This window comes from Oratosquilla oratoria, chromosome 42 (genome assembly GCF_046742065.1).
Source record: "Oratosquilla oratoria isolate Oo_2021 chromosome 42, ASM4674206v1, whole genome shotgun sequence".
NCBI lineage: Eukaryota > Metazoa > Arthropoda > Malacostraca > Stomatopoda > Squillidae > Oratosquilla > Oratosquilla oratoria.
The window spans coordinates 17,589,742-17,616,149 of record NC_134818.1 but is presented as its reverse complement, the minus strand read 5'-3'; the positions used below and the strand labels follow the sequence as shown (position 1 = coordinate 17,616,149).

General features: G+C 37.6%; 1 protein-coding gene across 1 annotated transcript in view; it reads right to left on the bottom strand.

The window, feature by feature from the left end:
* The window catches only part of LOC143021735 (uncharacterized), a 679,768-nt gene extending 659,843 nt beyond the window's left edge, over positions 1 to 19,925 (bottom strand). The window contains exon 1 of the mRNA XM_076179421.1: positions 19,692 to 19,925. The gene's annotated coding sequence lies outside the window, so the exon portion shown is untranslated. The remainder of the gene's footprint in view (positions 1 to 19,691) is intronic.
* Between the last annotated feature and the right edge of the window lie 6,483 nt (positions 19,926 to 26,408).

The following is a 26,408-nucleotide window of genomic DNA, read 5'->3' as shown; positions in this document are numbered from 1 at the left end:
ACATGACCGTTGCTGCCGATATACACGGTTGCTGATCACACAGTGTTGCTAAAAATTGAAACAAATCCCTAAGGTCCTAACAACGACATGATGCCATTTGGCGGTAAAATATTAGTAAACAAATAGTAACAACGAAAAGGCAGACATAAAAGAGGATATTCATGAATAATAGCGCATTGCCATTGCAGTCATGTTGTTTATAGTTTTTGAAAAAGTGTTGTTTTTTTCGTGAGAAAATTAATAAATTCCTGCAGTTGACACACCATGACAATATAGTTTCACCAATCAAATGAACGTCCTTGAAAGAGGCTCGATATTTTTATAGTCGGGGAGCATTTGATTAAAGTCTCTTTGTCCCAAGGGAAGGTTAGTTTAAAAAATCCGGATTAGATTAATATTCATGGAGAGAAAATATTGAAGTCACTCGTTCGAAATCAATGAATGTAGCCATGAGATATTGTTATGGCGGGCATTGTTTATATATATATATAATATATAATTTTTTTTTTTTTTTTAATATATTGAAACTGTCAGATGTTTTTGATGACATTGTTATGTAATAATTCCCAAAATTCAGTTTACTGAGGTAAAATAAACCATTTACTCCACAGATTGTCGACAACTTAGCAATGAATATATGGAACATATTTACCACAAAACCTTATTTTAGTATATATTTCAATGAAATAAGGACTACAGGTCATTAGTTGAATATTTACAAACATGGCTAACCTGACATTTACAAATGATTACAAAGGAGGAGCATGCCGACAGACTTTTGGTCCATAACTAGGTTGAATGCATATTGCTTAGGTCAGTAGTTCCCAACCTTTTCTGGCTTGAGGCACCCTTGCCAAGCCTTTCAGATTTCCCCGGCACCCTTATTAGAAAATATAAATTCTAATTTGTCAGTATTTTATTGATTCAACATCAATGTAACACAATTTTGTCCCTGAATAATAGGAAAATACTCATCTTTATACTGATGCTGCTTTAATGAACAAAAATGGATGACAGAGTCGGCAATACGAAAATTATTTTTGCCCTGAATTTTGGCGGCACCCTCAGTTGATCTCACGGCACACTTCGGTGCCGCGGCACATCGGTTGGGAACCACTGGCTTAGGTTTCTCTAAATGAATCTTAAAACTTCAAACTGTACTACATTGCATGGCCTCTACAGGAAGTTTATTCCATTCATTTACTACACGGTTGGCGAAGTTGTTTCTACCCATTCCCAAATTAAGTCTTGTTCCTGACAGGTTGAGACCATTATTTCGTGTCTGATTCGTATTCATTGTGAAAATTTCCATACTTTCGATGTCAATTCCTTTTAGAATCTTAAAGACCTGTATCAAGTCACCCCTGAGTCTACGCTTTTTAGAGAAAACATATTCTTATGTTTTAGACGATTTTTGGATCCTTTATTTCTAATATTTAGAATCGGTTTTTTGGTTCACCGTTGTACTTTTTCCAATCTATCAATGTCTTTGATGAGATTCAGTGACCATATGGAAACAGCATATTCCAAATGTTAACGAATTAATTGTTTATATAGCTTGTTAATGACAGATGGATTTAAAATCAAAAGATCGAGCAGGCAGTCCTAGAAACTTATTTGCTTTCTCTGAAGTGGAAATATACTGCTTAGATGATTTGAGATCATTACTGATACATTTATTTGGGTTAAATTTCATTAGCCACTTGTTGTAATCTATCTAAATCTTCTTGAATATTTAATTGGTTTATGTGATTATTTGCCATTCCGCACAGCTTTCTATCATCAGCAAATTTGGATACTATAGATTTTAGTCCGTTGCTTGTATCATTTATATATAAACTATGAATAGAAGTGGCCCAAGAACAGAACCCTGAGAACTCTGCTCGTAACATTTTTCCATCTAGAAGTTTTGCCATTTAGGACAACTCTGTTTACGATCGTTTAACCAATTACTAGTCCAGCTAATTCCGTGTGAAGCTAATTTAGCAAGTAGTCTTTCGTGCGGGACGATATCAAAAGCCTTCGTAAAGTCCAGATATATCAAATCTATATTGTTTCTCTCGTCATAACTTGAGATGACAGAGTTGTAGAATTCAAATAGGTAAGTCAAGCAAGAACGCTTCCGTCAGAATCCATGGTGGCTTTCATTTATTAAACAGTTATTTTCTAAATGGTGTTCGATAGCATCTTTGATCATAGTTTCGACATTTTTTTCTACAATTGAGGTTAAATTTATAAACATGTAGTTCATGGCTTCTTTTTGTCATCTATGGTAAAATCAAGAGAAGTACATATAGATAAAATGATATATGGAATATATACATCACAAAAAACCCATTTTAATGTACATCCTAACGAAATAGCAACTATAAAACTATTTGCTCAGTTGAATATCTGCAACAGATCGGATGAGCTCGACATGGTAGAACCAAAAATATTGCACATTATCTTCGACGATTTCCAATCGATAACAAAGAAACAAATAAAGCGAGGATAGACTAACGCGTGTCACTGTTGCTCTGCCAAGAATAGAGTTTACCCTTTTTCCCTTTATCGGTTTTTATAGCCGCCAATTGATTTTATTCGGGTAAGGACAACCGTTTGCGCAACGAAAGTTGACCTATTTTCATGAAGTGTTCACTGCTATTGACAGCTCCTACATTTTATCTATCTGTCGCCGGGCGATTTTATTCGTGAATTAAAATGGTAATTTCCGACAAAATTGTCAGAGCAGACACCATGTGAGGACAAAATCTTTATCAGTAGTACAACGTTTCACTTGAAGCTTTTTCAAGTACGAAGAAGTTTCAACACTCGAAATGTTGTACACGTTTCATCCTCATGTGGTGTCTACTCTGACCATTTTATTCATCAAGATGTGAAATAGAATATCGTTTTCTCTAAAAACAAGCAATTAGATTTATGTAAATGTGTCTAGATAATAATATTTAGCGACAGTCTATAAAATAAATGGTCTGATAGTTACTGACAGATGGGCAGTAAACATTCATTCTAGACTGACAGCTAAATGTTTGTCATTCCTAACTGATAATCCTACTTCAGTCTAAAGCCCTGGTCACACATACACGACTCAATTGAGTTCGTTTGAATAGAAACGACTTCGTTTATTTTTTTTTTTTTCCGAATCTCCAAATGTCATATTACCTTTGGGTTATATGTTGAGAACCTGAATAACGAACTAAGAGAAGTAGAACATATACGAGTATTAGACACATTGTTGAATTGTCTTTAGTGAAGTCTAGAATACTCTAAGTCTAAGCGAAGCCGTCCTGCAGTTGTTCAAATTCACAACATTTGACGAGAATCGTGATAGTGTGACGGGGGCTTAAGAGTCCTAATTAGTACTCATTCACTAAGGTTTATGTGAGAAGTAAACAAACAATGACATCATTAAAACGATTGCTAAGGAACCAGGCGTTCGGTCTATAGTACGGGCCTTTGATTGAAAAATAAACCTTGTGCACTTCTATGTTAAAGGTGTTATTAGTTATTCCTTTGGCAGTCTTTCAGTCCATCGAACACCCTTCTACTCCGTAGGGTCCCTTTCCCTTTGTTTGGCTGTCGATATATGATTTTATTCGCCTGTGTCACCCAGTTAGCAAGGAGAACTCCACACTAACAACTTCAAATCCAGAAAGTATTCATACTATTATGCTGACGACCACAAAATTGTTTTCCTCATTTCAATGAAAAGAAGGGTAATAAACATGATACACCGTCACGCATCATCCGTGAGATACTATTCGTAAGAAAAGCGAGTTCAGTGTTCCGGGGTATTGGACACTTAGAGCGGCTTCTACACGACGTAAAAATCACGTCCTCATAATTCTCTTTGAGGACAGGCTCGCCCGACTTGGCACTAGGAGACTGACAGTGAGGCCTTGTTCATCTGAGACGCGGCAAGTGCCACTTACCGATGGTCTCGTGTTGCGTGTGTCATATAGGTCAACATGGACACCCCCCCCCCGAGTGCACACACAAACATACACGTATGTGCACACACGTACATGTAGAAACGCACATACACGTATGTGCACACACGTACATGTAGAAACGCACATGCACGCGTACATAAACACAAACACATACACATACAGACAAACACACATATACATAGGCACACACACATATACATAGACAAACACACACAGATACATAGACACCCACCCACCCACACGCACTCGGACACACACACACACGCACTTAGATGCACACACACACACACACACACACACACACACACACACACACACACACACACACACACACATACGCACTCAGACACACACACACACATACGCACTCAGACACACACACACACATACGCACTCAGACACACACACACACACACACACACACACACACACACACACACACACACACACACACACACATACAGATGCAGGCACACACACAATAACACACACACACACGCGCGCGCGCGCATGAACACGTAGGTTTAAACTCCATATAAATTTAAAAACTAATTCCCATTTATCACACAAGTTCTCTTACGCCTATTTTTAATTAACAATAATTAACAGGCGCAGTACGGGGACGCCCTCTACGATCTCGGTTGGAGCAAATGAAGGAAGGTTTGATTCAGTTCCTGGAGAGGCACTTCAGGGGATTCTGGGTTCAATCAAAAGGTCTTCGAAGTAGGTCTTCCGAACTCACTATCCCTTTCCCACGCATTGGGATTGAGAAACCCCTGGTAGGACAAATCTCTGTTAATTATGGCAACCAACACGACATAGCGGGTCACTGGAATCGAACTTACGACCACCTGTTCAGGAGTTTGATGCAGTATCCACTGTTATACGCCGAATAGAATCGTCTAGGCTTAAAGTGATCAGAATATTTTGATTGTGACAGTACTGTGTGTAGAGGCAGTTGAACCAAAGTTGTTTTTTAACCTGTTATCGGTGATGCAGTCGTCAAAACTGAGTAAAATCATCTGAAGTTAAGTTTTCCCCAAAAACATTTGCTACTTTTTACGCCTTATTTTATTTATTTAAATTTTTAAATGTTAAACCTTAATCCTATCACATTCACTTACTTTTCTATAAATTCAATCATTGGCAAAATTTATCGTTATTATGTACGGTAAAGTATGTAAAAATAGAAAATGTTGGCGAAAACACGTAAGCGATTGTGGATTCGTGGTCTCCATGAAGTCAGCTTATGCTTTTGTCGCGCAAAGAGAATTGTTGTGTAGAACCCATAAGACCTATGCAAATATATCTCAATTTATTATTGCATTAACACAATTTTATTGTTAAAAAACTACTTTAATTATAAGAGTATTACTAGATGTAAGAATACAAGGCCGTACTCGTAGTAATAGATTTAGATTAAATAAATTTAGATTCAAAAGGGTAAAAGGCAAAAACTAGTTTAACAATAAAGTGGTTAATTAGTATCCATGTAGTGGGCGCTGAAATTATTGGCTGTTTTAAGAAAAAGTTAAATAACTTTGTGGATGGGGATGATAGGTGGTAATGGATATGGAACTGCTTACTGTAGGCTTTATGGTCTCTTGAAGTCATTCTTATGTTCTTCACAAGGAAAAGTCATTTACATAAATCCGATGTATCGTGATTCACCTTTGGGGCGTCGGCAATGGCGCTTATTTTGAACATTCAGGGACAAGAGTTACAGGCCACCACCGCGTGCGGTTAATGTCCGAGACTCCAAGACCGGAACGCCAAGGAAATGCAAAACGTCGTTTCCGCAGATGTTCTTGATAATTTCCCAGGCAGTGTCCACCCTGGCTTAATACAATTATGTAGATCACTTCTCCCAGCAGGTGAGACAAAGGCCACAGGAAATCCCTTACGAAGGCCATAGAGGAGGTCGCTGTGGGTCTTACTAAAGACGAATGCGAGTGTGATGCCCAAAGATGATTATGGTGGTTTCAGATGTAATTGTAGCCTTGTTAGTGTTGGTCGTATGTAAGTACTCTGGTATGTTCTTAGTCTATTGATCTTGTGAAAGCAACGCTCCTGCCACCCACCCTACCCTCACACATATCACAAATGATGAGGAATATGTGTGTTTGTGTGTGTGTGTGTTTGTGCGCGCACGCGCGCGCCTATATCTATATATGTATGTACTTGTATGTGTGAGTATGTGTATTTGCGTTCACATGTGTGTGTGCGTATGCGTATTTGCATGTGCATGTGTGTGTACGTGTATGTATATATGTGTGTATATATATGTATATATATATAAATATATGTATGTATGTATGTATGTTAGTGTAGGTCGTATGCAAGTACTTTTGTAGATTTTTAGCATACTGATCTAAATCTTCGGGCGCTTCAATCTGAGCCGTGATATATCAAAACCATCCCAATCATTCATTTGTTATTGAATACTTATCTTCACATATAGGGCAGTTCTTTTCCAAGCGATCTTTTACTTATTGGTAAAAAATATTTTGTATCTATACAATAACAACGAAACGTATATTTCTTTAATTCTGGTGTATTTCAGGTCAAGTGTAGGTGTCTGCAATAATGCAAGGAATCGGACGAGTAGCAATTGATCTTATATACTACACCTATATACTAATATTTTCTACAAGAAATCACTACAATTGAAAAACCTTAAAGTGTACAGAAATATTATAACTATTATTCACGTAGTTTCCACACACGCTTGCTTATCTGACTGACAAGAAACACATATTCCGAAGTAGAGTCCCTAGAACCCATTAACATACAAATAGTTTCCTTTTAACAGAGTTTCCTTTGTTAAACTAATACAAACATTGAGGGCAATCGTGGCGACCTCAACAGCTTTGTCGATTAACGCCTTCAGTACCGGGTGTCGAGGTGTCGCCAGGCTATTACATTCACTTCCGTGCCACCCCTACCCCCCATCCCCCCATCCCCCCACCCCGACACTCAATAGCGAAAAAAGTTGATTTATGAATGGTCAACCGTGACTGTCAGTGTTGGGTGATACATTGTTATATAACTGTGAAAGCAGCTCTCCCCTTGTCTCCACTGCCCATCCTCACCCCACACTTATCACAAATGAGGAGGAGTGTGTGTGTGTGTGTTAGTGTATGTGTGTGCGCGTGTGTTTGTGTTTGCGCCTTGATAATGCTCAATGCACATGAGCTGCGGAGGTCTCTTCTCCACACTTCCTGCTCCTTAAAGACAAAATATGGTCGAGAAAGCTAAGAGCTTGATCAGTAAGGGACTTTCCAGTCAATTCGACAGAGTATATATATATATATATATATATATATATATATATATATATATGTGTGTGTGTGTGTGTGTGTGTGTGTGTGTGTGTGTGTGTGTGTGTGTGTGTGTGTGTGTGTGTGTGTGTGTGTGTGTGATATAGGAATATTTTACTGTTTTTTCTGCAAAGGTGGTAATTCTTTACTGAGTAAAATTCTTGCTTGTGTCTGCAAACGCTGTCTGCTCGTGTGGGCGGGGCGTTGGCCGTGTCAGCCAAGGCCCGTTTCATACGAATCGCTTCTTCGCTGTGAGTCGTCCACGGCACGACGTCGTGCTCTGAAATAACCATGGGTGTCTATGGACGCTTTCATACGTGGTTGTAGTCGTGACGTATGAAAGCGTCCATAGACACCCCATGGATATTTATAAGTACGACGTCGTGTCGTGGACGGCTCACGGCAAAAAGTCGATACGTGTGAAACAAGCCTAAATTAAATCACCTGGTGTTAGACAGAAAACTCCTAAGCCGACCCTAGCGGTGAATTTGATTAGTCTAGGTAATTTATAACCCTTTGAATGCCGGAAGTTTACCCAAGTTTGAAGAGTGATCACCCGCCGGTTGTCTATATAAAGCGCACAAGGCAAATGCAGTAGTGGAGAGGATGGCACAGTTTTGTAAGACAAGTGGAAAGCCTCAACATTTTTATTCTAGCTAAAACTACTGTTTTATTTAACTTTGCAGAACTCTTGGAAAAGGGTCGGAGTTCTTTATGTCAAATTCTTTCCGTCCAAAGAATCCCTTTATCAATTCTATTCTGGTTGCCAGGAAACGATTTAATTCACAATTACATGCCGTGGGTAGCTGAATCTCCATAATCATAATAACCATCTCTTGTGCCGTGGGTAGTTGAATCTCGTTCCGGTTCCTTGCACTTGATATGAAGACCTCTTTCATGCACGAGCACTTCTTTTCTCTTTTTGTGGCAAATCCGTCATAACAAACACGCGTGGGAGATCAGATCATGTTGCTTGCGCCAAGAACCTTCGTCCGGCGCCGACCGGAAAGTCGGAGAGTAATCGGAGCGCCGATTTTCCGGTCGAGTTTGGCATCGAGATGAGGACCTGCTTTCCAACACCACTATCTAACCTAATGGTTTTGCGAGCTTGTGTGTTTGTATGTTTGTGTGCACGTGTATGTATATGTATGTGAACGTATATGTACATATATACGTTCGTGTTTATGTATAATATGTATGTGTGTATGTATAACTATATGTATATGATATGTATGTGTATATGTATATATATATGTATGTGTATATGTATATATATATATGTATATATGTGTATGTATGTGTATATTTGTTTATATGTGTATAAGATTTTGAATATTAATTTTATATTCTTATATGCATATGTACCTTGTTTATATGTATTAAGTTATCTAGCTTATAATCAGTAAAGAGCATCATTACAGCGAATATGCTGAATATAAACCTCATTAAATCTTTCACTGCCAAACTTGATCTAAATTCTATTTTGGGTACCACCTGGCTGTTTTATTCAGTCAAGAAGTCGAAGGCAATTTCCAGTGACTTCTTTCACTCCCAAAGACGACTCATGAGTTTTATTCAGTTGAAAGTAACTTGAACGAAGTCTTAAGTCATGTCACAGTACGGCTAACTCATCACTTCTCGCAAGAACAACTTTTCTTGCAGTTTACACACTTGCTGACTCTCTTGACTCTTCCTTTACTACAGTGAGGTCCACTGCAGGTTGCATCAATATACGTCAGGCAATTTCATTCAGAGAGGCTTTTCTTCAATTTTTAAAGCGATTTTTGGTTTTGTTTAATGTGTGGAATAATTGTGTTGATATGTTTTTCCTTAGCTGAATAAAAGCGTTTAGTGGTAACCAGAAGGATTGTGCTAGTTATTGTCTCTTCTTTCACGAGTGTACACTTTTACCTCAGATGAATGAATTCTCTCGGCTGGATTAATGAATTAATGGTTTATTTGAGCTGAATGAAATCCTTTGCGTTCGTAATACGTTATTACACTGGGATATATTTCCTCCGACTGTTGGATTAGATTTGCAGTCCGCAGCTTTTGGGAAGGAATCTGATATGCTGGAGGAAAATCATTTTCCCCCGGCATATCAAGTGACAGTCTATATAAATTGTTGAGAAAAGAAAATAGTTTGAAATAGTTATTTTACGGCTAAAAAAAAAAAAAAAAAAAAAAAATTGGAGGTGGACGGTACCACCGATCAGTTGGAGATTGGAGGAAAGATAGCTGTGTGTGATAACCCTTGACCAGGAAACATGTTTTAATCTATTATTTCCTTTGTCATCCATTCGAGTTTGTTCTTGTTAATGAGAAACGATTTTATTCGTTGGATAAATATAGTCTTGATTAACCCCATAAAACACAGTGTTAGTGTCACCTTTAAAGATTGTGTTTTACTTAAAATCATTCTTTTTTATGTCAGAGAAGCCTGGAGAGGCTAGTGTCGAAGAATTTATATAAGAGCAATCATACACCGCAGTTTAAAATTCTACATACATCCACCCATCGCAACACAGCAGGATAATATAAACCACGATATGCAAACAGTTGACACAATCAAACGCCTTAGTTGGACTCAAAGCGTTTTGACGCCAACCAACCCCGAATATCATTTGTCTTCAAGGCTCAGATCCTTTAAGTTGAATATGAAGCGCTTCAGAGCGGGTCAAAGCGATGCGAATTTGTTTGGCGTTTAATTGACGTTTTACTTCCTTATTCAACGAGCCGTGACTTGACACGACAGTGCAATTTACTGTGTTGCTATTTTGTAATGAGGCAATGCACTGACAGCGCTTTTGAAGCGAAGTGACACTGCAATTTTATGGACATTTAACGTCTGCCTTTACGAAACAATAGAATCCTGTTACGAGTATATGAGGTCATATGGTTAAAGGGGCGCATACATTTTGAAAAAAAAAAACAAAAAAAATCCCAAACACTTAGCTTACGTACGCTGATATCAAAATATTGTAAGTCGCTCAAAAGAAACAAAAATAATAAAAATCCTCCAACAAAGCTGTTGGGGATAAAAATAAGGATTTGTTGTTTATTTCTGTCGAGCTGTTATATTTTTCCTTGTTTTTGTTACATGCCAGGACAACACCGAGGAAAGCGTGGACAAAGTTAGGTTCTATGACTATACATCTTCCCTCGCCACCTCGCTACTAACTGCGTCACCAAAAAGAAGACGAACATAAAGCATTGAGAAAAAAGACAATGAGTGTCGCACTGCACAAATACAATTTATGCATCTGTACACACATGCACACACACACATACACACACACACACACGCACGTATACACACATACACACACACACACACCACACACATGTCTCGACGGCGCAGTGGTAGCGTTCGCAACTGCTAACCCAGTGGTCCGAATTCAAATCCTGCCCAGGGCTGAAATAATTTCAGTATCGCTGCGCTGCGAGCCGTTACTCCAACTCGTGGACGGGGAGTTGTGTGTGTGTGTGTGTGTGTGTGTGTCAGGTCACAGCATTATACATAGATCGGTCATACATGAGCTCTGAGCTCTCCTCCGGCAGGGTAGTATATGTCGATCACGAGTCCAACACGCGATCCAAGACCATGGTGAATTACACACACACACACACACACACACACACACACACACACACACACACACACACTCACACACTTGGGAAAAGGTGATTAGTGGAGTTCCACAAGGATCAGTATTGATTCCAATAATGTTTGCTATTTATGTGAATAACATGGACGAGGGTATGGAATGTTATATGAGCTTCTTTGCAGATGATACAAAAATGTTAAAGAAAGTGAGTACTGAAAAGGATTGTGACTCACTGCAGAGATATCTGAACAGGGTTTGGGAATGGGAAGTGGACTTCAACATTATGAAATGTAGCATAATAGAATTTGGGATAAATATCAGGACAATATAAAATTGGTGCAAAGGAAGTAAAGAAACTTAAATCTGAAAAAGACCTGGGAGTAATCATCACAAAGGATACGTCTCCTGATAAATAGATAAACAAAATTGTCGGTGAAACCTATACCTTGCTAAGATCAATAAAACTGGCTTTTACTTACTTGGATGAAGAAATGGGAAAGAAAATACGAGTCACACTGGTAAGGTCAAAATTGGAGTACGTAGCGACACTATAGTCACCCAGTATTAAAAGGAATATAAGGAAAATTGAGAGAATCCAGAGAGCAACAACGAAAGAGGCCCCAACATTATCAAAAATGTCATATGAAGACAGATTGCCAAAACTAGAATTACCGACTCTGGAACAAAGGAGAGAAAGAGGTGACTTGTTGACCATCTACAGAATTATGAGAAGTATAGTAGTCCTTGATAGAGAAGACTTACTAAATTGGGATAAGAGAAACACAAGAGGACATGGAAAGAAGCTCAAACAGGACAGTTATAGAAAAGGCCTGAAAAAGAACAGCTTTCCCCAGAGAGTGGCGGGTGTATGGAACATGTTAGACGAAACAATAGTGTGTGCATAAGCAACACAAGAATCTAAGAGGAAATTACATATGGCGAGATACAGAAACGGGACACCACGAGTGTAGCTCCATTATTTCCCCTAAGATACAACTAGGTAAACACAAACACACACACACACACACACACACACACACACACACACACACACACACACACACACACACACACACACAGTTACTAGTATATGTATATATGTAGTATGTATAGTGTGTATATATATATATATATATATATATATATATCCTTATATACACACACGATATACACATCATTATGTATGTGTACATGTGGAAGTATATGTACATTTATGTAGATGTACATGAATACGTGCAGTTATATATAAGTTTATTTGTATGCGTACGTGTATATGCATGTGTACAGTATATGTATGATATACATGTACATGTAATAGATGTAGATGTAGTGCAGATCTATATGAATATGTTTGTATACGTTTTCGTATGTGTGTATGTTTGTGTATGTGTTTTTGCTTTTATATATATATATATATATACATATATATATATATGTATGTATATATGAATATGTATACATATATGAATATGTATACATATATGCATATGTATACGTATATGCATAGTTGTATGTATATATGTATATATACGTACATGTACATATGTGATTATGTACGTGTATGTATCTGTAAGTTTATGCTTGTGTATGTATATTTATGTATATACATATGTATGTACATATGTATAGTATGTACATTGTATTTCGTTACCAGTAACCAGTGTTTCAAACCTCAGGATGTTAATGTGGATAAAAATGGAGTTACAGAGGAATTAAACGGGATATTAAAAGACGGAGGAAAAAATGGAGGCATATAAGATATTAAAGTTTGAGATTCTTCTTTGACTGGAGATAAGTCTTCAGGCATGAAATAACGTTGCGTGATTTTAGTCTACCAATGTATTTCTGAATTTATTAACTTGCACAAACACCAACTGAGTCGTTTTTTCAAACACACACACACACACACACACACACACACACACACACACACACACACACACACACACACATGCATACACACACACACACACACACACACACACACACACACACACACACACACACACACACACACACACACACACACACACACACATAGACACAGAATCACACACTCTATAGTAATGCAACGCTCGCACGCAACTAACGAATTAAGTAGGACACTGACACGTAGGAATGTGATATACACGAGAAGGGCAGCCAGGGTCCTCGCATGTAACAGGTTAGTTCATTGTATCTTACATGTGCCTATATCCATGTACGAATGAGTATATAAAAATAACCCACAAACATATTAACAGACGCATACATATACACAATCATTCACAAATACTCACAACCACACATACAAACACACAGCACACACACACACACACACACACACACACACACACACACATATATATATATATATATATAAATATATACATGTATATACATATATGTGTATGTATATATATATATACAAATATATATGTATATACATATGTGTATATACATATATGTATATACATATATTATATATGTATATGTATATATATATATTATATGCATATGTACATATATGTATATGTATATATATAGTATATGGATGTATATATTTGTAATTATATGTATACATATTTATATATATATACATATGTATATATATAGATATATATATATATAATTATATATATATATATATATATATATATATATATATATGCAATAAAAACACTAGGAGCGTGTGTTCACAAATGCGTAAGTAACCACTAGGAAAAGTAAACTAACGAAGCAGAGCGCTTTCGTATAATTACATCTTCAGTGCAGATACAAAGAAGGAATTATAAGATGAAGAAACAAGGTAAAGAATATATGACATAGTGAAGAGGGCATTCGGAGAGGTAGTGGAAGAAGTACAAGTGACGGACGTTTGGGCCGTCCTGGTAGTGAACAAGTATGGGACGTTTGGGCCGTCCTGGTAACCAACAAGTATGGGACAACTGCTCATAATTTATATTACAATTTAAACAATTTTGAAATTTCATGAGAAATAAAACTATCTAATTTGTACAAACCTTGATGAAGATTAAGGGGATAAATGTTAATCTTCATTATTCTCCAAACTGAAGAATTTGAATCTTAAGATAGCCAAAGCTATTAGCGCAGTTGACTTCAATCAAAATTGTCTACGTGAAAACCTGTGCCCTAGGAAAAAAAAAATATATATAATATACTTGTAAGGGAGGGGAGAGTGTGAGTTTGGGAGGTTTTCAGTAGTGAAGAGAAGTCGAGGGAGAGACGGTATGGATATAGCAGTAAGTGAAGAAATAGGTAAGCGTGTAGTGGAGTGGAAGGAAAGTAATAAAAAATGTATTGGAAAGAAATTAAGGGAGGAAAAGGGGGCAAATGAAGAAAGGTGGACGGTGCAGATGGAGAGATGATAATGAAAGAGAAGGCAGTATTTTAGGGAGATGCTAAATGTGAAAGAGGATATAGGGAGGGAACGGTATGTGCAGTGAGAAGTGCTAAGAAAATGACCAGGATGAGTAAGGAAAATGGAGGAGAAATAAAGAAAGATGAAGTGAAGGTAGCTGTTAAGATGATGAAAGTAGGTAAGGCACCTGGTCTGAATGGATGCCATGAAGAATGTCTGAATAAAGGAGGTACAGTGATGGTCGACTGGCTGGTGAGGTTATTTAATGTTTGTTTAAGAGAAGGTAGAGTGCCGGAGGACTAGAGGAATGCCTGTATATTTCCACTTTACAAGGGAAAATGGGAAAAGTGTGAGTATAGTAGTTTCAAAGGGATCAGTGTAGTTGGGGAGGCTAATTGGAGGGTCTTGATTGAGAGGATTAGGAGAGGAACAGTGTGGGTTTAGGACAGGCAGGGGTTGTGTAGATTATATTTTTGTGTTAAGACGTTTTTGTCTTTTATGGATCTGGAAAAGGCTTGTGACAAGGTAGACAGGAAAGCACTGTGGAATATTTTGCAGATATATGGGATAGGAGGAAAGCTGTTAAGAGTAGTCAAGAGTTTTTTACGAGAGTAGTAGAGCTTATGTTAGGATTAGAAATGGAGAGAGTGGTTTGAGGTAAAGGTGGGACTTCGTCAGGGATGTGTTAGGTTGCCCTGGCTGTTCAATTTATACATGGATGGGGGGGTGCGAGAGATTAATGCAAAGGTAGTGGGCCAGAAATTGGAGATGGTTAAAAAAAACGAAGAAAAGTGGGAGATAAGCCAGTTGTTGTTTGCTGACGACACTGCGTTTATAGCAGGATCAGAGGAGGGATTGAGAAAGTTAGTGACAGAGTTTGGACAGGTGTGCGAAAGAAGGAAGTTGAAGATAAATGTGGGTATAAGGAAGGTGATGAGATGTACAAGGCGAGAAAGTGGCAGCAGATTGAATGTGGCAGGAAAGGGAGGACTAGGGGTGGATGTAGAATGTAGATTGAGAGAAGCGAGTAAATGCCTTGTGGGGATTAACAATGTAATGAGAATTAGACATATGGAAATGGATGCGAAGAGGAGATTGTATGGAGGAATGATTGTGCAGACAGCATTGGACGGGGCAGAAACATGTAACATAAGAGAGGAAGAGAGAAGAAGTTTGAATGTGTTTGAGATGAAATGTCTGAAAAGTAAGATAGGGATTAATAGGCTAGATAGAGTGAGAAACGAAGTGAGGAGGAGAAGAGGGATGGAAACAGTATTGGGATGGTTTAGACACAAAGAAAGAATGAGTGAATATATATATATATATATATATATATATATATATATGTATATATAATATATATATAATATATACTGTATATATGTATATATAATATATATAATATATATATATATATGTATATATAATATATATAATATATATATATGTATGTAATATATGTATAATATATATATAATATATATATATATATGTATGTAATATATATATAATATATATGTATGTATGTATTTATATGTATGTATGTATATATATACATGGTGTTTTTGTATTATACATCTATTCATATATATATATATATATATATATATATATATATATATATATATATATATATCAGTATTGGGATGGTAAAGTGAGGAGGAGAAGAGGGATGGAAACAGTATTGGGATGGTTTGGACACATGGAAAGAATGAGTGAATATATATATATATATATATATATATATATATATATGTATATATATATATATACATATGTATATATATATATATATATATATATATATATACATGGTGTGTTTGTATTATACATCTATTCATATATATATATCAGTATTGGGATGGTTTGGACACAAAGAATGAGTGAAAAAATTATTAGAAAAAGAGGTGTGGAAGGCAGAGGTAGGAGTTAACATGAGAGGTCGATATATATATATATATATATATATATATATATATATATATATATATTACAAAGGATTACAAAGGCGGAGCATGCCGACAGGAGACCTTTTGATCCATATCTAGGTCGGATGGAAAAAAATAAAAATAAATCATATTAATAAAATAATAAATAAAAACTATAATAATGTAAATAACAAATAAAATACATAAATGCATAGGTATAGTTAAAATAATAAACAAACAGGTAAATAGTAAATAATAAATTGACATATAACTAATAATAAATGAAAATCAGACAGACAAATGATAACAAAACAAAAACAAATAATATAAGATAAATTATAATCATTACAGCATCTTACTTAGGTATTTATCTAAATGATTCTTAAAGCTTCGAACTGAACTACATTGCACTACCTGTGCAGGAAGTTTATTCCATTCATTAACTACACGGTTGGCAAAGTTGTTTCTACCTACTTCCAAATTGAATCTATTTCCGGACAGTTTGAGACCATTGTTTCTTGTCTGATTCTCATTCAATGTGAAAATTTTGTCACTTTTGATGTCAATTCCCTTTAAAATCTTAAAGACCTGTATCAAGTCACCTCTGAGTCTACGCTTTTTTTTAGGGAAAACAGATTCATGTGCTTTAGTCGATTTTCGTATGATTTATTTTTGATATTTGGAATCAGTTTTGTGGCTCGCCGTTGTACTTTTTCCAGTCTGTCAGTGTCTTTAATGAGATTCGGTGACCATACGGAAACAGCATATTCCAAATGTGGACGAACTAACGATTTATATAGCTTGTTAATGAGTGATGGACTCTTGAAATCAAAAGATCGCGCAATCAGTCCCAGAATCTTATTTGCTTTCTCAGAGGCTGAAATACACTGCTTGGATGATTTGAGGTCGTTACTGATAATTACGCCGAGATCTTTTTCACTATCCACTTTTGTTAACGAATTTCCAAATAACTTGTAATCGTACTTACTGTTATTTTTACCTATGTGCATTACCTTGCATTTACTTGTGTTAAATTTCATTAGCCACTTTTCAGACCATTGCTGTAATTGATCTAAATCTTCTTGAATATCTAATTGGTTTGAGTGATCATTTGCCACTCCGCAAGATCATTTGCCACTACGCATATATATATATATATAATATGTGTGTGTGTGTGTGTGTGTGTGTGTGTATAATATATTCATATATATATACATATATATATATATATGTTTATATATATTTTCATGTAAAATGTTTGCTTGGTTCCTTTGAGGATAAACATTTACCTCAATGGAACCAGGCAAACATTTTACATGAAAATCTAAACAAACCACAAAGAAAGACTCTAGAAGCAATATACATAAATACCAACTATTTCATCAACAACAGAACAGGAGATATTAAGATTGCAAAACATGCCGCCAAATACGCCATGAGACAAATGTCCACACATAACAAACAAACAAATACATCCACCCGCCTCACACCTGACCCCACATGACCACCTAGCCTAGCAACACACGGAATCCCACCCCGCGTCCCTCATAAACCACAGCAACTGCCCTAGAAATACCTATGCATTCATTCTCTGTAAATATTACCTCTGAAGAAGCCTCAAAGGCGAAACCGGTCAGGAGTAAATTCTCTTGTTCTCATTCGTGTCTTTCCATTCTTACCATTCATATATGTATATATATATGTATATATATATATGTATGTATATATATATACATATGTGCATATATATATATATATATGTATATATAATATATATATGTGTATATATATATATATATGTGTGTGTGTGTGTGTGTGTGTGTGTGCGTGCGTGCGCTTGGGTAATATAAAAACATTGATTCTGTTCTTTTGAACTATTTTGCCTAGAACTGGTAGTTAAAAAGTTATTAGAAGATACTAAGGTCAGATGTAGCAAAAGAGAAGCGTACTGAAATATGAAGATTATCATGGATTCACGAGTAATATACAGTATATGTATATATATATATATATATATATATATATATATATATATATGTATTGGTATATAGGTATATATGAATGTATAGGTATATATATATATAGGTATATATGAATGTATAGGTATATATATGTGTGTATTTAGATATATAGGTTTATATGTAGGTATATATAAATATATAGGTATATATGTAGATATATATGAATATATATGCATATATATAGGTGTACATATGTGTATATATATATGTATATATATATTTATATATACACATATATATGTGTGTGTGTGTATGTGTTTGTATATATATGCATGTATATGTTATATGATATATATAATATATATATATATATAATATATATATATATATTTATATATATATAGTATGAATACATCGTATGTAGAGATAAGTCATGTATACATTGATATGGAAATTATGTTTTCAATACCTTTTATACAACTTATATATTTAATTGCTTTATATATATTTTTATATTATTTCGGTAGGAATTTGCGGTTAGTGTGTAAAGAATCGTGTTAGCATTAACCGACTCGTATTTGAAGTGAGATAAACTGTTTTGGGTATTTTTTTTATAGCCTACTATGTTTAGGAGACGTCAATGTAAATTTGCATGCATAATTTCCACTTATTTTGTTTCTAATTTTTTTGTTGTATGAAAATAATTTTTGTTACATATATTTAATCGCGTCGAAACATGACTCGCGGGGTTATGTTATGTTATAGACTTTTTATGCAAATGGTTGCAACAGAAGTGAGGTTGTTGGGAATCGAACTTTGGGTATTTGCGGACGTTCCCCTCACCCCGCGGACCAATATACCTCAGTTCTAATCTCTCCACGACCAAAGGGATCATCACCGAAGAAGAGAAGAACTTGGCGGTAGATAGAAAGGCTAAGGACCCCCCGGCCGAGGAACAGGAGAGATTAATTATGTGTGTACGTGTTGTGTATGCCCAGGGTGTGCAAGCGTGGCGTTCACGTGCGGTCAAGGTGATTTGTGAGGCAGAAAAACGGGTTGCAAAAAGCGTTGCTATAAATATACATGCACGCGCTAGTTGTGTACACCTCTGCGCGTACGTTCCGTTGTACGAGAAAGATATCTTCAACCAGGGCAGAGTACGTTGTCTGTCACCACGTGCACGTGGTGTACACGCGCATGGGTTGCCCACACGTTGTCAGTTCACGTTGGTTGGTTGGTTGGTGTCTCTACTCGCGGCACGTGCCTCGTGCGACAAGTTAACGCGCGCGCATTGTATGCAAGAAGCACACAGGCGCGCGAACTAAAGATTACTCAACAGGTCTCGTCCGTGACAACGGCGACTAGTGGGACGACGACCGTCCCTCAACGACGACCTAGGACACCCACCTAACCCTCCACCCCCACCCCCACTCCAGCTGACAACCAGGACATAACCAATAAACATTTTTAACGACCCAACTCCACCCGTATCGCAACGGCAAAGTTTTCTACCCGCCGCGGCCGGGGCACGAGGAAAATCGAAAACCACTTTCTTACATCTCCAGAACACGATTATCGTATCGGTGGTCTCCTGAGGCTCGATTACGCGCCTTGTCATGTCACAGGCGCCTCCGCCGCCGCTGCCAGCCTCGACGACGAGTTTCGGGCCGACAGGGACAAGCAAGGGTTGGCGCCAAGCAGTTCAGTGTACGTGTGTCTGTGCGTGTGTGTGTATGTGTATGTGTGTGTCTGCGTGAGTTTGCGTCCCGGCCAGCGCGCCCCCGTCCACACTCTACCACTGCTTAGAGCACACTACGAAGGATCTCGCACTCCTACCATGCCAACTCCATGTGCCTGCTGCTGTTGCTGCTGCTGCGGGTAGGATAGTTGCCAGACGCTCCCAGCGACGGTGTTTGTGGCTTGATTTATGGGGGTCTCTTTGTTGTCATCGGCTGTGGAAAAGACGCTATATCTATTATGTTTCTTCAGCCTTGCACCCAACCCCGGCCGAGCATTGGAGGGAGAGGGAAGTGGGTGGTATGAAGAAAGTGGCTGGCACGGGGGAGGGGGATGGAATAGAAGAGGACACGCGGCCCGCCCATTTCATAGAAGATACTAGGTCAAATTTTTGTTGCATAATGATAAGAGTAAAATAATTTGTTTCATTTACGTAAAAAATTGTTTCTGCAACGAAAAGAATTGCTTTAAGAGCATCTCTCCGACGGTGTCTGTGATCCTCGTGGGGCCTGAGAAATGTTCTTGTCAGAATGGATTTTGCAGGGATTTGGTTATTGTTATATTTCTACCCCTTCCACTGATGAAGGGATGCTACAGTAACGAATGGAATAGCCTGGCAGATACACAAATGTTGATTGATACGAGATACGAAACTACTCAAGCAAAATTTGGTGGACATGTACATAGGCACAGCAACAAGGCTGTTTTCAATCGTTGCTAATTGTGTACATTATTTTCCATTTGTTAACATGTCATAATCTCGTTTAAAATAAAAGATAATAAAAACAAATGAAAATTAAAAATAAAATAATTAAAATTAACAATAAATGAGAACACTGTACATGAATAGATTAACTAACTTTTATCGCTTCATCTAACGAAGCCACACCTTTACTTCCCGGCCAATCACGACCTTGCAACCGGCACTGACTCCGCCCCCTCACCCGATACACGTTATTTAAAGACAATCGTGATTGGTCAGAGAAGTAATTGGGCGTTGCTTGTTTCGCCTGAGACCGTACGTCATTGGGCAAGACTAAATCTAAAATAGTTTACATCCTGTTCATTCCTAGATTTATCCTCTACTGTTAGATAAACAAATGAATAAACAAAACAAAATGAATAGACAAATATATAGACAAATAAAGAAACAAATAACAAATAAAACAAATAAGGAATAGATAGATGTCATTATCCAGGACAACATCTATAAAAGAATTAATGTGATTTTAGGATAACTACAGTATATTGCTGTGATCAGTAAATGATTATTTTTGTCTGAAGCCATGTCTTTTCCTATAATCATTCACCCATTTGTTTTTGCATGCTGTTCGATCCCTAATGAAGACAGTTTTATTAGTAGCTGAGCATTTACTGTTGTAGCTCTCCACGTACCTGTTTGCTACCAGTATAATAAAAGAAATGAGGGAACTAGGACACTTTTAGAATTGTGTGTGCGTTTGTGTGTGTGGGGTGTTACACGTGCAAAAGAAAAATCTGAATAAAAACGATCACGAAACACAATTTGTATCACTTTATTACTTTGATTAATTCCATCAACGTGATAGCGAGCCAACAGACGATTAAGATCAATTACCACTTGCCACGAGTTGAAAAATGTTCCACTAAGTATTTATCACTTCGATTCGGTAGCCATTCATCGGATGAATAATAGCATCTCCCGGTAATTAAAACCTTATCTATAAAGTACATAAAAGGGTACCCCATACACTGACCTCGCGAATAAAAGACATGTTGTAGACTAACCTTGCAAAATAGAAAACGTAAGATTTAGTGACACATAACATGTTAAAGACAAGAAGTATAATGACACCGCGAATTATAAAGGCACTAGCCTCGTGAATTACGAGGCTATACCGCGTATTGAGACCACATATAAATGGGATATGCAGAGGCACCGCGAATAATGAAGACAGGCGGCACGCCAGCACCACTAATAACAAAGACGCGATGCGGTGATACCGCGAATAAGCAAGACGCGAAGTACACTTTCACCACAAATAATAAAGCCGCGTGGTACAGTGACACAGACAATGGTAAAGGAACTTGGCACTCTTGCACCCAATATGATAAAGACCCAAGGTGGACAGACACGTTGTTGAGAAGTTATTTGTAGGTTGGTGTAAATGGACTCGAATTTTGAAGTAGTTCAGAAATGGGTCTGCCATTATTATTATTGTTATTATCATTATCGTTATCATTATCATTATCATCATCATCATCAATATTGTTTATTTTTATTATATTAATTTACTTTCTATGGTTTATTTGTTTGTGTTGATTTGATTTGTATATATTTTTACTTTTAATATGGCAGCGAGAGTAGAAATCATATATCCACCAGCTGCGGAAACTGTTCACCTTCAATTAAAAAAGATATTGTTTTCATATTGACTACACCATAACTTCAATCATATAAAATACGTAGACAATAATTGTGTACTGACTTAATCTTATTAAACACATTACCACTTCATTCATCTCAGTTTTTAAAGGTTTAAAAGGATTAATATAAGGAATTCAGTCCTATATGAAATATTATATTTAATACAACTCGCAATTTCTAAAATATACATAATACTCTGACATCTTAATCCCAACTTTGTTAAATTAACCTTGTGATGAATTAAATCAAACTTTCTTCATGTAACAAATGCATTTGCCTTTCTAGGTTATTACACATGATGACTCCAGAAAGTAGTTTAGATTAAAGACAACTTCCTAGAGAGAGAGAGAGAGAGAGAGAGAGAGAGAGACTATGGTAAACATACGAATATGACGTTGCTCTAACGTACATGTTGAGCTCTACGTAAAGTTGTTCTTTTGGTAATTGAAGCCAAGAAAATGAGGGAATGTCAAAATAGTTAAACAAAAAATTGAAGAAACGAGAAAATGAACAAATGAGAAAGTCAAGAAATAAAGAATTGAGACGTTGCAGTCAGAGACATGAAGACGTTGGAGTTAGAGACATGGAGACGTGGAGTCAGAGACATGGAGACGTTGGATTTAGAGACATGGAGACGCTGGAGACGTTGAAGTTGTTGGAGTCAGAGACATAGACATTGGAGACGGAGACAGAGGCGTTGGAGACATGGGGAATATGGAGACGTGGGAGGCATGAAGAATATACCCAGTAAATATTTAAATTGTCTCGTTTTATCCTAAAGATACGAACGCGAAGGAGTTGTCACACTTACAGGACTGGGCTCTATCTAACGGAAGGTGATTCTATTCAGCTTGGAAGTCTCCTTTGTATTCAAGGGTCGAAAATTACTCCAATAAAGATGGTCAATGTATATTGACAATAAGACCAATATTTCTACTACCGACAGACTTGATTGCTCCCGTCTTTCAATATCAACTTAGGATTCCTCGGACATATTTTTAGGATGATTGGTATCGACTTGATATTGTCATTAGTGATGAAAGTAGTCCAATATTGCCAATATGTTTTTATTGTTCCTTAAACAGTATTTTAACCTTTAGTAAGGATAACACAACACTCCCATATCGAAAGAATACAATATATATATTGATTATAATAATAGTAATAGATGATAATGGTTAGTGATAATGATATATTATGATATGCTATATTAGTGAAAGTAAGAGTAATGATAATGCAAATGACGACGACAAGGGCCACTACTACAACAACCACCACATACACCACCACAAACCACCATAACAACCACCACAATCAAAACCACCATAATCAAAACTACCACCACAACCACCAAAACTACAACCACCAAAACCACAACCACCACAACCACAGCTACAACCACCACAACCAAAACCACCACCACAACCAAAACCACCACCACAACCAAAACCACCATCACAACCAAAACCACCATCACAACCAAAACCACCACCACAACCAAAACCGCCATCAACAAAACTAAAACCACTACCACAACCACCACCACAGTCACAACCACCATCATAATCACCACCACAGCCACAACCACCATAATCACCACCACAGATACAACCACAGCCACAACCACCATCATAATCACCACCACAGCCACAACCACCATAATCACCACCACAGATACAACCACAGCCACAACCACAGCCACAACAACCACCAGAGTGACAGCCACAGCCACAAACACCACCATAATCACCACCACAGCCACAACTACCATAACTACCACCACAGCTACAACCACCATAACTACCACCACAGCTACAACCACCATAACTACCACCACAGCTACAACCACCATAACTACAACCACCATAACTACCACCATAATTACAACTACCATAATCACCACCACAGCCACAACTACCATAACTACCACCACAGCTACAACTACCATAACTACCACCACAGCTACAACCACAGCCACAACCACCACCACAGCCACAGCCACAACCACAGCCACAAACACCACCATAACTACCACCACAGCTACAACCACAGCCACAACCACCACTACAGCCACAGCCACAACCACAGCCACAAACACCACCATAATCACCACCACAGCCACAGCCACAACCACAGCCACAAACACCACCATAATCACCACCACAGCCATGGCCACCATAATCACCACCACAGCCATGGCCACCATAATCACCACCACAGCCATGGCCACCATAATCACCACCACAGCCATGGCCACCATAATCACCACCACAGCTACAACCACAGCCACAACCACAGCCACAACCACAACCACATTCACAGCCACAACCACAACCACCACCACCATAATCACCACCACAGCTACAACCACAGCCACAACCACCATAATCACTACCACAGCTACAACCACAGCCACAGCCAACACCACAGTCGTAGCCACAGCCAAAACCACTACCACCATAATCGCCACCACAGCTACAACCACAGCCACAACCTTTTACCACAACCACCACCACAGGCACAACCACCACCAAACCACAGCCACAACCACCACCATAACCACAGCCATAACCACAATGACCAACACAACCACCACCACAGCCACAACCACGTTATCATGATAGGAAATAAGCCTTTTCGTTAGTGTAGAGGCGCAAAATAAAGGCGCGACCTAGTTGTGCCCAAGTTAAATTCCCTCATCGCCCCCCGACGAAGGTTAAGCTGTTAACATCATCATCTTTAAATACTTAATCACGTTTACCAACTTCACTGATCGTTAAGCTCTAATTGAAGTCACGCAGTGGGAAAGGACCGGCATTAATTTTCCACAAATTGCTCAGTAAACGAGCTTGAAAGAGAATATTCTGTACATGTGCGTATACACTGACCCCTGTTCAAGGATTGGGATTTATGTCAAGCTATGACGATGAGGTGATCATGTATCTCGTAAAATTGTGTATCATTAATTTGAGTAGATATGGACCGCGACGTCCTCTCGCAGAGATTTACAATTAGATGAATAGATAGATATACGTAAATGAGTAAATAAATGAATAGGTAGATGAATGAATAGAGAAATGAATAAATAAATAGGGGTAAGATTAAAGATAAAATGAATAAGTTAGATAAATACATAAATTAATACACAGGTAAATAAAGAAATAATTCAAATAAATACGTAAATAGAGAAATAAAAAAAGAAAACGTTCCAATGCAATGTTTATTTGTAACTTCAGTTGGATCCGTACATCGCTGCAGAATATGTTCATGAAGTTATAAATTAACTCGTCATTTATAATGAATACATTATTCTGTTCCACACTGTAATATGACCTAGGAATGCAAGCATGTAGTTTACAAATATATGGATACATACAAAGAGCGCGCGCACGCATACACGCACGCATACACAAATATACGCAATGATATATACACATACACGCGCATACGCACACGCACACACACGCACACACACACGCACACACACACGCACACACACACACACACACACACACACACACACACACACACACACACACACACACACACACACACACACACACACACACACACACACACACACACACACACACACACACACACATGCATACATACACACACGCATATAAATGCATACACGCATATAAATACATACACACATATAAATACATACACACACATACACACACGCATATAAATACATACACACACGCATATAAATACATACACACACGCATATAAATACGTACACACACGCATATAAATACACACACACACACACACACACACACACACACACACACACACACACACACACACACACACACACACACACACACATGCACACACACACACGCACGCACACACACGAGTTCCAGGAGTTCCCTTCAATTAGATAAGATCGCCCGATGGCACCCAAAACAAAAAATCGCAGGTCTTCAAAAGCTGCAAGCGATCTAAACAAAGTTTAAAAAGACACCAGAAAAATGACGGAGATTTCTAATTGATCTTAACCATCAACGGCAATTTATTTATCGAGGTTCTTTACATTACTTAGGTTAACAAAGATAATTTCTGTAGCACAGGCGGACGTCAACGTCCACGGAGGAGATGAAGGGCGGGAGGTGATG